This window comes from Cnephaeus nilssonii, assembly GCF_951640355.1.
Source record: "Cnephaeus nilssonii genome assembly, chromosome: 2".
NCBI lineage: Eukaryota > Metazoa > Chordata > Mammalia > Chiroptera > Vespertilionidae > Cnephaeus > Cnephaeus nilssonii.
This window is the reverse complement of record NC_137073.1, coordinates 14,910,996-14,923,666: the sequence shown is the minus strand read 5'-3', so window position 1 is coordinate 14,923,666 and position 12,671 is coordinate 14,910,996. Positions and strand designations below refer to the sequence as shown.

The 12,671-nt window shown below is 48.3% G+C and overlaps 1 pseudogene across 1 annotated transcript in view; it reads right to left on the bottom strand.

The window, feature by feature from the left end:
* LOC307110305 (ATP-binding cassette sub-family A member 17-like) overlaps nt 1-12,671 on the bottom strand; it is a 36,459-nt pseudogene that overhangs the window by 1,637 nt on the left and 22,151 nt on the right. The window contains exons 6-12 of the transcript in view: nt 6,031-6,122; nt 5,638-5,642; nt 4,441-4,582; nt 3,084-3,254; nt 2,598-2,765; nt 2,371-2,440; nt 1,766-1,892 (exon numbers count right to left, since the gene is read on the bottom strand). The product of the transcript in view is annotated as an ATP-binding cassette sub-family A member 17-like (transcript). The remainder of the gene's footprint in view (nt 1-1,765; nt 1,893-2,370; nt 2,441-2,597; nt 2,766-3,083; nt 3,255-4,440; nt 4,583-5,637; nt 5,643-6,030; nt 6,123-12,671) is intronic.

Below are 12,671 nucleotides of genomic sequence, written 5' to 3'. Positions count from 1 at the left end.
CTAGGACCCGGTGGGGCGAGAGACAGTTCCAGAAAGGTGTGAGAAGAGCACATTTCCCATTGGGCTTCAGGAGGGTGAGAGAACTCATTGGGAATGTCAAACTGTGAGGAGCTCAGGGAAGTTCCTGCTTGGAATAAGATGGCAATTGAAGGACTGGGGATGGATGAGAAAGGAATTCAAGGGTGGCAGGGTGTAGAGGGCAGAGTAAGGAAACTGAAGTAGACTGGGAACTCACAGATCCCACGATGCAGAGAGAAAGAAAGAGGAGTCTTCAGAGGACGCAGAGAACCAGAGGAAGTGGAGAGAGGCCACAGGAAGGGTTTTCATCAGAAGGCTGCAGGGGACATTGTGAAATGCCCTAGAGAAGTTACATGGAAAAATAAGGCAGAAACCAGTGGGTGTGATAGCAAGGAGTGTGATCATGCTGTAATTTTGGGTAAGTAGTGATGGGAGGTAGGATGTGTGGGGCAAGGACAGGAGATAGCACTTTCCCAGAGAAGGCTGAGAAGGGAGGGAGCGAACAACCTGCTGAGGGGGCTTTTTAGAGGGGGCCAGAGTGACCCTACTGGAGAGAGAAAGGTTGCTTGATGGAGCATCCTCATGACAGAGGTGCAAAGACACATCCGTCCACACTCAGGCTAGACAGGGCAGTGGGCTGGAGCACACAGGCCTTGCGTTCAGTGGTTCTCACACCTGAGCTGCATCAGAAACACTTGTTAACATGGGGCTCATTTTAATGCAGATTGCTGGGCCTCATCCCAAAATTTCTGACCCAACAGGTCTGGGACGGGGCCCTTGAGCCTGCATTTCTAACAAGTTTCTGGATGCTGCTAATGCTGTGGTCAGGAATGCCACTTTGAGAACCTCTCTCTGCCTGAGTCAAATGTTGGCTCTATACCTGCTGACCATGGAAAGTTACTGAAGTCTAAATCTCAGCTCACTCATCTGGGCAGTGGTATAATGATCACGACCACTTCAGGGGTTGGTGTGGGGTCACAGGTAGGCCTACCCTAACATTTGCAGCAGCTGGGGCAGAAAGCAAATCCAGATATGTACATGCTGAAAATTGGTGACTTAGGCTGCACACTCATCAATCTGTCTCTTCTCCTGCCTTCAGAACTATGACGTCTTTACAGCCATGGTCACCCTCAGCTGCTGCCCCTTGAGAGGACACGGCAGGTGTTTCTCTGAGGCTGCTTCCACAGACAGGTCTCAGTGAGGCTGCAGGCCACCGGCTGGGACTCAGGGGATGGTTTTCCATTGACATACACCTGGATTCTCCACTAGGCCTTCAAGGCAAATGGCCTCAGTCTGGCAGAGAGCCACCATAGCCTTCCGCCCGAGCTGAGCTCACTGGGACCACCAGCTGCCTGTGCAACCCTTGCAACCTAGGCAGGCTATGCACACCTGGGCTAACCTGGCACTGGGAAGTTTGTTAGTTTTTTTTTAATGTTTTTATTGATTTTTTTTTTTTTTTGAGAGGAAGGGAAAGGGAAAAAGAGAGAGAGAGACAAACACACACACACACCACAAAACATTGATGTGAGATAGAAACATCAATTGGTTGCCTCTCGTCTGCACCCTGACCAGGGATCAAACCGCAACCTGGGTATGTACCCTGACCTGGAATAGAAGAGACGACCTTTTGGACGACAACCAACTGAGCCACACCTACCAGGGCGGGAATTTTTATTACAGCAGGACAGACTGTGAGGGAAGTGGGGAGGGAGGTGGTGGTGATGAGGGGCCTGCTGGCTCTGCTTGCCCTGGTTTTCCCCTTGGGTGGGGAGCCCAGGGCAGGTGAAGCACAGGAAGATGCCCTCCAGGGAGACCTGGCTGACTGAGTAGTCATCTAGCATGTACTTCTTGGCTTGCTCCAGAGTGCCAAATACCTACTGTGGATGGTAGGCACAGGGGAGGGGAGAGGAGACAGCAGAGGGTGGAAAGAGGGAGGATCCTTGGAGTTGTGATAAGGCCCCCAAAAGGCCCATCCTTTCAGCTGCCCCCAGAGCACTCCCAGCAAGTCAGTCCTACAGAATTCAGCTGTCTGCAATCTCAGGGAAAGGGTCCCTGGTTGGGAATGGTGCCAGGAAGCAGAGGTCCCGGCTAGCCCCTGGCTTGCTGTGTGATGCTGGGTATGTGGCATTTTCTGGGCCTGCTACCCTCTCTGTGAAATGAGGAGGAGCTGATCTCCAAGGTCCCTTCCAGCGCAGACATCTAATGTTCTATGAAATCCATAGGAACGTTGCCATGGAGACATCAGAGAGGAACTGCAGCAGCACTGAACGCGGTTTCCACCCGAAAGAGAAAACACCAGAAGGCGGGTGACATCAGAGCTGCGCTCCCTCCAATGCCCAGGTATATGCTCACCTTCACCCAGCTGAGATCATTGCCAGGCAGGTGATAACAGGCCATCCCTTGGTGCTCATCTTCCAGGACACTGCCTGCACAAAGGAGAGACCGTGTCCCCATGAGGGCTGGGCTGGAGGGCCACAGGAGGGTGGCCTGGGCCCACAGAATTTCAGTCTTCAGCCTAGGGGACCAGGAATGCGGGACTTGGCAGGGGTGAGGCACAGATGCCGTCTGTGTAGTGTCACACACCTGCAAAGGTCAGGTCCACAAATGCCTTGAAGCGCCTCCTGCTGCCTGTTGCTCCTGACTTTGGCCCACAGGGAGTAGCCACTGCCAAACTTGCTCTTGAGGTGCTGCGGGCTGCCCAGGCACTTGATGCCAGCTGGGTGCACAAGGCCTCACAGTCCTCCATGCTGGGGAGAGGGGGTGGGGACCTGACATCCTTCTTTCAGCTGCCCCTAGAGCACTCTCACCTTATGAGCACTCCGTGGGGGAGGGATGGGTATGCTGACATCTACCCTCTGTGTCAAACGCTGGATGTCAACACCCAGATCAGGCTGTTCCTGATTCCCATGCTCAGAGTGTGGCCCACATGCTAGAGCCTGGGGATTCTCCTCACAGATTCTGTTCCATCTGATGTCAGGTCTCTCCCTACCCAGTCCCTCCCAGCCTCTTCCTCCCATGGCCCCCATCCCAGCTCATCCATCGACCCACAGAGCCCTGAGCTCTGCCTATGGGAGGTGATGACGATGGCCTTGCGGGCCTTATGGACCCTCGCCACAGTGCGCCAGAGCAGGCACTGGGCCACAGGGTCCATGCCAATGGATGGCTCATCCAGAAAGATGATCATGGTCTCTCCCAGCAGGGCAATGCCAATACTCAGCTTCTGCTTGCTGCCACTGCTAGGAGCAGAGAGGAGGAAGGTTTGGGTGAATGGCAGTTGTCAACCTCCAGTAGTCCAACCCTCCCCCCTTTTTCTTCTCTGTCCAGAAAGTGCTCACAACCCCTGGTGGGGCTTTTAGTAACATGGCCCCCCACTCTCCCTCAGGAGGCATTGTAACTTGGCTGTCCACACTGAATATAAACAATTCCCCTGACACGGGTCAGTACAGGTAAGTACATGGTCAATGAGCCTTCTTTGATGATCTCAATGGGTGCTGGGGATAAGGGCAAAGGGCCAGTTTATTTATTTATCTTAAATGTGTAATTATTACTATGTAAAAGGTAGTAAAATATACAAAACAAAACTTTCCCTTTTTAAAACCAGTGTTACAAACCCATATTATGGCTTATATATAAATACTATATTCTATAGCTGATTATTAATTCTGTGCATAAGTCCAACAATGTAGCCCTCTAACTGTTAAAAAAAAACCCACAAGAAAAGTTTATCTAAGAGTGGATTGTCCTTCTGTGTGTTTATCCTGAATGATCACAGGATTTTGTCAACTCTGGGAGGAATCACTGTGCAAGTCTGTGTAAAAGAGTGCTTTAGATACGGTTTTCAAAATAATTTTCATCCCTCAAAAAACACAAATACACAAAGATGCATCCTTCATAGAAATCAAGTACCAATCAATCAATTTGAGCTATTTTCAAATACAGAAAAAAAGTATGGCACATAACAGAAGCCATAATGTGGTTTTCTCTAATTATATTGAATGTCATAACACACAGTCCAGCATGGAGTTTGTTATTTGAACTTACAGGTATCTTTGCTTAGTTCAGTCAGCCCTGTTCCAAGCATAAGAGAGAAAGTGATTCAGTCATCATCATCATCATCATCATCATCATCATCATCATCGTCACCATCATCAGGTCTGTTTGGCATTATGATACAAATGGGAAAAATAAACCAGGGACACTTCCACTGGTCCCAGACCAGAATATTCCCACTGACATAACTATTCTCTTTTTAAAGGAACTGGAGTATGAGGAGGGGGTCTATTTTAAGAGAAATACAAATTTTAGAATTTGCCTGTGACCGTCCGAGAACCCAAGCCAGAGGCTCCGCCCTCCCCAGCCCTGGCCTTCACATGGCCTTGATCTCATAATTCACAGCTTGGTGTTTACTTGTCCCAGCCTTGCCTCATGTTCTCATTGTGGATGATGCTGTGGGTCCTCTTGTTCTTGTCTCTGTCCCGGGACAGTTCACTGGCCATGGTCATAAGCTGCTGCTGCACACACTCCTCCACGCATTCCTCCTCCTTGGCCTCGTGATCTGCTTCTCCTTGCAGTCATCCAGGATGCCCTCACCGGACAGCTCAGCACTGCAGCCCATGCACTTCGTGCCCTCCTCCTACAGATTCTCTTGGACCTGACAGCCCACCAACTCCTACACTGAAGTGTGTGTGTGTGGGGGTGGGGGGTGGGGGGCGGCGGGAGGGTTGTCATCAACCAGGTGCAACTCCTCCTTGATCTTCACCAGGTCCTCCTGGGCTTCTTTGGCCCTGCGCTGCCTCTCCTCCACCTCCTCCTACTTAGTCTAAGTGTCTCTTCCAGGAGGGGGATCTTGGTGGTGGTCTAAGCAGCCAGCTGCTCCTGGCTTCTTTTTTTTTTTCTTTTCTTTTCTTTTTTTTTTCTATGTGGGATGGTTGATCTTGAGCCTGCAGGGAGCAAGCTGGCTCCAGACTTCTCCAAGTCCTCATTTCTTTGCCTCCAATTCTTACGAGTCCAAAGACAGGGAACCACAGACACGCCTTTGTAGGAGGGTTGATCCTGGCTTCTTATCTGACCCACCGCCTGCCTCTTCAGCTCCTCCTTGGCCACAGTGCAGCCAAGGGGTCCGCCTCCAGGCACTGGGCCTCCTCCTGTGTGCTTCCTCTCCTCCTCCTGCTCCAGGGCCAGAGGGCCATTTTATTGAATTTCTAAAAATGAACACATAGCACTTACAACATGCTAGGCGCTGTTCTAGATTTTGCAAAGTTAAAGAATTTAATCTTTAAAAGACACCAGGAAACACAAAAACCTGCTTGAAACTGAAGCCAAGAGAGAGAGGGGGAAGAACCAAAGACAACATCCCTGACCCGTGGGCGTCTCTGACTTCCCAATCCAGAGAGTGGGGTGCTGCTGCAAATGCTCAGGGGTTGCTGTGCACAGCTCTAGGGGGGTTCTGGGACTCCGGAGATGTGTGGCCTGACTTTGTTTAAGCTAATGGGAGTTGAGTTCATGTCAGTGGCAACAGAAAATTGAGGAATACCTCTAGGCTTTTCACCAGAATAGCAACAGCTCAGATGCCTCAGACACAGGGGGATAAGGTAATGTGTGCTTGAAATGCAAGCCTACCAGAACTGCAAGCAAAATCAGAACTTTGTTTAGAGGCAGGAAGAATGGTCTGTCCTCATCCTGTCTGGACGATAACATCTGTAGTGCTGCTACTGACCTCAGCCACATTACGGCCCCGGCCCAGAGGAAGCAGTGCCTCAGGGCGGTGAAGGTCACTGATCCATTCGTACAGGAAGGCCACCTCCCTGCAAATCCACAAAGTGACGTGGACTGCACAGCTACCCCAAGCCGAGGGCTCCTGGGCCTTGCCCTATACCCCAGCGGTGAGAAGAGCCAGAACAAATCTTATTATTGGAGGTGGTAGGGCCGAGGGAGCTCCAAATCTTACCTGTAGGTCCTCACCAGCTGGTCTGAGTTTGTGTTCGTGAGTAAGTCGTCAATAATTGGGTCTACCCAGGCACTGGTGTGCGCTCGGGGATGCCCCAGAGCCCTCGGTACATCACCAGCGTCTCCCGGCCTGTCACGTGGTCCAGCAGGACATCAAACTGGGGGCAGTAGCCAACCCACTTTCATGCCTGAGGTCACAAGGGGAAGGCACATCAGATGGAAAGCTGCCAACTGGACACCTGCCCTGGCCTTGCCCCAGCCCAGGCTCCTGCCTCTGCCCTCTGCATACCCACATTTACCACGTGAGCAGACATGTGCCTCGGGGGTTAGTGGGACAACAGTGATGTCAGGGAGCCTGGGATGCAGTGCTCACTGTTGGTGTCTGTACTCAGGTGCACATGGGGCTGGAGCACTTACTGGGCACCCTTCCTCCTGCCCACCTGGCGTGAAACCTCAGCGCCTACTTCTTGTCACTTTTTTTAAAAAAATATATTTTATTGATTTTTTACAGAGAGGAAAGGAAAGGGATAGAGAGCTAGAAACATCGATGAGAGAGAAACATCGACCAGCTGCCTTCTGCACACCCCCTACCAGGGATGTGCCCGCAACCAATGTACATGCCCTTGACCGGAATCGAACCTGGGACCTTTCAGTCCGCAGGCCAACGCTCTATCCACTGAGCCAAACCGGTTTCGGCTTCTTGTCACTTTTCAAGTGTCCAGTCAATATACACTTTATTTTTCCCCCTTTAAAAGTATTTTTTGTTAGACATGAATAGATTTTTTTTGTCAAATATTTATACAAAGGCTACTGGACTCCCCTGTTGGCCCCTGCCCCAGGCCTGGTGTGCTCCCTGCAGAGGACTGTTTTGTGTTATTGTTGCCAGACAGTATCATCCCGTACCTTCCAGTCTGTAACTTGCTTTTCTAGCTCAACATTACGTCTTAAAGATCTTCCTCGGTCAATAAACACAGACCTACTCTGACTCCGTTTAACTGCTACTTAGTCATCCAGGGAAGGCTTCTATACTACTTAGCTGTTTATAAACAATTCAGGCACATTTGAGTTATTTCCAGTTTTTTTGCCATTATGAACTTGCAGCGAACCACCCTGGTTTGTGCCTGTGTTCAAACATTCCTCTGGAGTAGCTGATGAAAATAGAATACCATTCTTGAAAGATAACTAAATTTTCTTTCCCCATCTTCTCACTTTAACCAGCTGGATAGTTCTGAGTTCTGGGTGGGGTGGGGAGACTGCTGAGAAAAAAGATGACTTGAATGAAGATGCTTCAAATATTTCACTATTAAATACAAAAATTTCTGGTAGATTGCCTTTATCAAGTGATTTTAACCCAATATTTCTTCTATTTATAGTTTGCTAATTTTTTTTAAAATCATGAGTGGGTATTGTGTTTTTTTTAAATGTCTTTTCAGCATCTATTGAGAAATATTTTTCTCCTTTCATCTATTAAGGTCGTGATTGATATTGTTGGGTTTTTCTACTATTTTTAAAAATATGTTTTTATTGATTTTTAGAGAGAGAGGAAGGGAGAGGGATAGAGAGATAGAAACATCCATTGATCTCTTAGTTCATGAGTCGATGCTCAACCATTGAGCCACACAGGCCAGGCAGGATTTTTCTACTATTGTACTTTATTTACATTTCAGGGATAAGCCTGACTTGATCATAATTTATATTCTTTCAATATATTACTAAATTTGTATTGTTAATATTTATTTAGGATATTTATGTTTCTATATGAAACTGGCCAATGGTTCATTTATTTTGTTTTTTGTTTTGTTAATCCTCACCCAGGGATATTTTCCCATCGATTTTTAGAGAGAGTGGAAGGGAGGGGGAGAGACAGACAGAAAAGACATTGATGTGAGAGAGATACATCGATTGGTTGCCTCCAGTACGTGCCCCAACCAGAGCCGCAGATCGAGCCTACAACTGAGGGATGTGCCCTTGACCAGAATTGAACCCGGGACGCTTCAGTCTGCAGGCCAACGCTCTATCCACTGAGCAAAACCGGCCAGGGCCTATGGTTCATTTTGTATCCTTATCTGGTTTTATCATCATTTATGAGTTGGTAGAACCCCATCTTCTCTCCCATGATTCTAAAGGTTCCTTCAAGAAGGAAATGATCTGTTTAGTGGTTGTTGGTAGACTTGCCCATTAATCCCTTTCAGCTTAGATTTTTTTTAAATATAGTTTTTTATTGATTTCAGAGAGGGAGAGAGAGAGATAGAAACATCAGTGATGAGAGAGAATCATTGATCGGCTGCCTCCTGCATGCCCCACACCAGGGATCGAGCCTGCAACCTGGTCATGTGCCCTCGACCAGAATCGAATCTGGGATCCTTCAGTCCGCAGGCCAACACTCTATCCACTGAGCCAAACCAGCTAGGGCTCAGGCTAGACTTTTTTTTTTTTTTTTTTTAATATATTTTATTGATTTTTTACAGAGAGGAAGGGAAAGGGATAGAGAGCTAGAAACATCGATGAGAGAGAAACATCAATCAGCCGCCTCCTGCACACCCCCTACTGGGGATGTGCCCGCAACCAAGGTACATGCCCTTGACCGGAATTAAACCCGGGACCTTTCAGTCCGCAGGCTGACGCTCTATCCACTGAGCCAAACCGGTTTCGGCTTAGGCTAGACTTTTTAAAGAAGGGGTAGGTCTTGGACCATTATTTTATTTTAAATTATTATTATTTTTAAAATCCTCACTGGTTTTTTAAAAATTGATTTTAGAAAGAGAGGAAAGAAAAGGCGGTGTGGAGGGGGGGCGGAGCATAGAGAAAGAGAGAGAAAAACATTGATTGATTGCCTCCCCCAACTAGGAATTGAACCTGCAACCTTTTTGGTGTGTAGGACAATGCTACAACCTACTGAGCCATCCGGCCAGGGCCTTTGGCCATTATTTTAATTTTATCTCTGGTTTTGGTCTATATAGACAGGTTTTCTATTTCTTGAACCAATTTTGGGATAGAAGTCATTTTTAAAAAATATATTTTATTGATTTTTTACAGAGAGGAAGGGAGAAGGATAGAGTTAGAAACATCGATGAGAGAGAAAGATCGACCAGCTGCCTCCTGCACACCCCCTACTGGGGATATGCCCGCAACCAAGGTACATGCCCTTGACCAGAATCGAACCTGGGACCTCTCAGTCTGCAGGCCGATGCTCTATCCATTAAGCCAAACCAGTGAGGGCGAATTTTGGGATAGAAGTCTTGAGAATATAATTTGATTTAAAGAAAATAAAGAAATGTGGCTTTTCTTACACAGCTGAGTTTGGCGTAAACCTGTTGCCACGGAGGCTCATCTGGGATGGCCAAGGAGCCCTGTTCGCACACAGTGGCACCATGGACCAATGACAGCTTCGCAGACGAGCTAAATAATTCTGAGGCAGTGAGTGACTCAGACAGAAATGCATGAGGACTCTCAGAAGTCACTGCTGATTTTTAGAATAACAGCAGATACTGATAGAACTGTATTTTAGAAGATGTGAAAGAATGCTTAAAAATACTTGTACAGATAAAGGGTGGTGAGCAGAAGGCTCACAAAGAGAGAGAGCAAGGACACAGGTTTGTTAGGGTTTTCTAATGACATTAATTCAAGTGCGACTTCTAGGAGGAGATAGAGAAACAGGAGCAGGTTTAACATGATTTAAATTCCGTATTTCCAACTATGAACCTTTACAAAATGCCAAGAGGTAACGTGCAGGTAAGTTCCAGGAAAACTGAAATCTGATTTCTTGCTAGCTGGGCAGGATGAGGGCCTTGCAGCAGATGTCATTTGATTTTAAATAATACAAAGAAATGTCACATTGCCTTTCACCCAAGTTTATGGAATAAGTTCATACTTTCTTCTATGTGAGCTTCAGTAAATGTATGTGGATGGATGGCTGATGACAATTAGGCTAGACTGAGGATCTGCCCAGGACCATGTGGCCTTGACCCATATTTTTTGTTTCATTCCATTGTTTGTTCGTTCCTTTCTATTTGTAACAGCTTTATTGATCCATAATTCACATAACAGACAGTTCACACATTCACCACATTCACCCACTGATGAATGTTTTTAGCATATTCAGAGTGGTGGATCCATCATCACAATCAATTTTAGGACATTTCATCACCCCCAAAAAAAGAAACCCTGTAGCCATTAGCAGCCACTCCTCATTTCCTCCAATGCCCCAGACCCTGGCAACCACTAATCTACTAACTGTCTGTATAGATTGCCTATTCTGGACATTTCACATAAACAGAATCACATAATATGTGGCCTTTGTGACTTGCTTCTTTCACTTAATGTTTTTGAGGTCCATGTTGTATGTAGCATTATCTGTACTTCATTCTTTTAAAAAACATTCCATTAGCCCTGCTATTGTGGCTCAGTGGTTGAGCATTGACCTATGAACCAGGAGGTTCCAGTTCGATTGCTGGTCAGGGCACATGCCTGAGTTGGGGGCTTGATCCTCAGTGTGGGGCATGCAGGAGGCAGCCAATCAATGATTCTCTCTCATCATTGATATTTCTAACTCTCTGTCCTTCTCCCTTCCTCTCTGAAATCAATAAAAATATATTTAAAAAATAAAAATATTAAAATTTAAAAAATAACTAGAAGATGTCTGAGTGAGGCTGCCTAATAGGCATGTATATATGCACGTCTGAAGCACAGGACTGGGGATGTGGCTACTTAGGAGACATCAATAAACAGAAGATAATGGGATTCAGAGAAATGAATGAGATCAGGTGGGGACAGTGTGTATAGAATGAGAAGGACAGAGGGATGATGTTTCAATCCTGAGGCGCAACAAAATTTAATGGGCTAGATGAAGATCCACCACAGGAGCCTGAAAAGAAGTGTTAGTGACAGAGACGAGGCAGAGGACAGGGGACACCATAGAATAAATCAAGGAAGGCTGGAGTTGGACAGAGGGAAGGGCCCACATTATGAAATGCTGCAGAAAAGCAAAGAAGGCAGGACTGAAAATCAGGAATAGCCTCAACCAAGGTGAGTGCAGTGGGAAGGGGCTCAGGAGAGCAGACTCCAGGCTACAGGGAGGGAGCACCCATGAACTGCCGCTGCTCACTCGACATCCTGCGTAGCCATAGAAGTTTGCCACTCACTCCCCCAGGAAGTATGGGGGGAGGAGAGAGGGAGGTTGGGCGTGTGTGGACAGCCGATGGCTTTGGGGGTCCATTGAGTTTCAAGTGCCTGTGAGACAGACATTCAAGAGGCAAAGTTGAGTAAGCAGGTCAAATACATGATCTGGACTCCGAGATGAGGTCTAGGATGGGAGTCACAGATAAACCTGACACGTGGAATTTCCCCCAGCCCTGTGCATTTCAGTGCGCCCCTCTTCTCAACACAGCCACCCCATCCCCAGCGTGGTGCCTCCCTCGTCCCAGCTCAACAAGCTAGCTTCCCCAAGTGAGAGCTGATGCTGAGGCCCTTGACAAAGTCCTCCCCAGAGGTGACAGGCTCTTCCCCGGTCATAGACCTGAGATCCCCAAGACAGAAGATCACACTGAGGCGGCCTGAGGTCAGCAGTCCAAAGCCACCTGAGCTCCTCACACATGGTTCTGGGACAGGCCTCTTTCCTTCTGTCCTTGAATCAAACAAAACTCCTTTGATGTTGCCTAAACTTTTTTGTTTTGTTTTAGCCACTGGTAATTATAGAGAAACAAAGACTACGACTAACAGACTTAAGGAAAATGTCACAAAGTTCCTGGATGCTTGAAGGTCTCTCAACAAGGTTCTGGCCAGGGCTTTCAGGGAGACTAACCAGGCTGCTGTGAGCTTTCCGAACCTTTCCCCCACCTTCCCTCCTCCACAAGCTGTCTTCAGGATCCAGGAGCGACTGATACAGTCGTGCCCAACTTCCAAGGCTCCCTTGCTCCTTGGGGTTCATGGCTCTGGTGCCCCTCTCATCCCAGGCCCTCCTGGCTTACAGGGGACCCCAAAAGAGATAAGAGGGCTGAGGCACTAACCTCTGTCTTTGGGTGCACAGATGAATCTCCCTCTGAGTCTGTCTCCACTGAAACCCACTTGAGTCTTTTACCGAATTTCCCAGCCAGCAGGCCGAGCCTGCAGCACTCTGAGGCTGTGTCCTTAAGCAAAGGCCCACATGAGTACTGCTCTGTGGGAACCCCTTTTACGTCCCACGTGGTTCAGGGTTCAGGTTCACGGTTTGGGTTCTGGAGAAGGCCGCACACAAATGGAAAAAGACTAGAAAAGTATTTGGGAATATTGGGGGCCAGGCGGGAGCCCACCTCTAGTGGGAGAACTACACACCGCTCTGGCCTTGCTATCCCTTTTATTGAGACTACTAGAGGCCCAGTGCATGATTGAATCATGCACGTGTAGGGTCCCCTACACGCTTTCGCTTTCGATCACGGGGAGCTGGGTGCCTGTCCGCTGGTGCACCAGGCGTGGCGGAGGCTTCTGAAAGGCCTGGTGCCTGAGTGGACAGGCACCCAGCTCCCACGCTTTCCTTTCGATCGCTGGTGCACCAGGCCTTTCAGAAGCCTCCGGCATGGCGGCGGCTTCTGAAAGGCCTGCTGCCTGAGCGGACAGGCACCCAGCTCCCCCGCTTTTGATGGTCTGCGCGGCGGGATGTCAGCTCGCTGCCCCAGAGGCCCCTTCTGTGCTGCAGCACAACCATGGCGCAGACGCTGAGCTCGTGCTGCTGC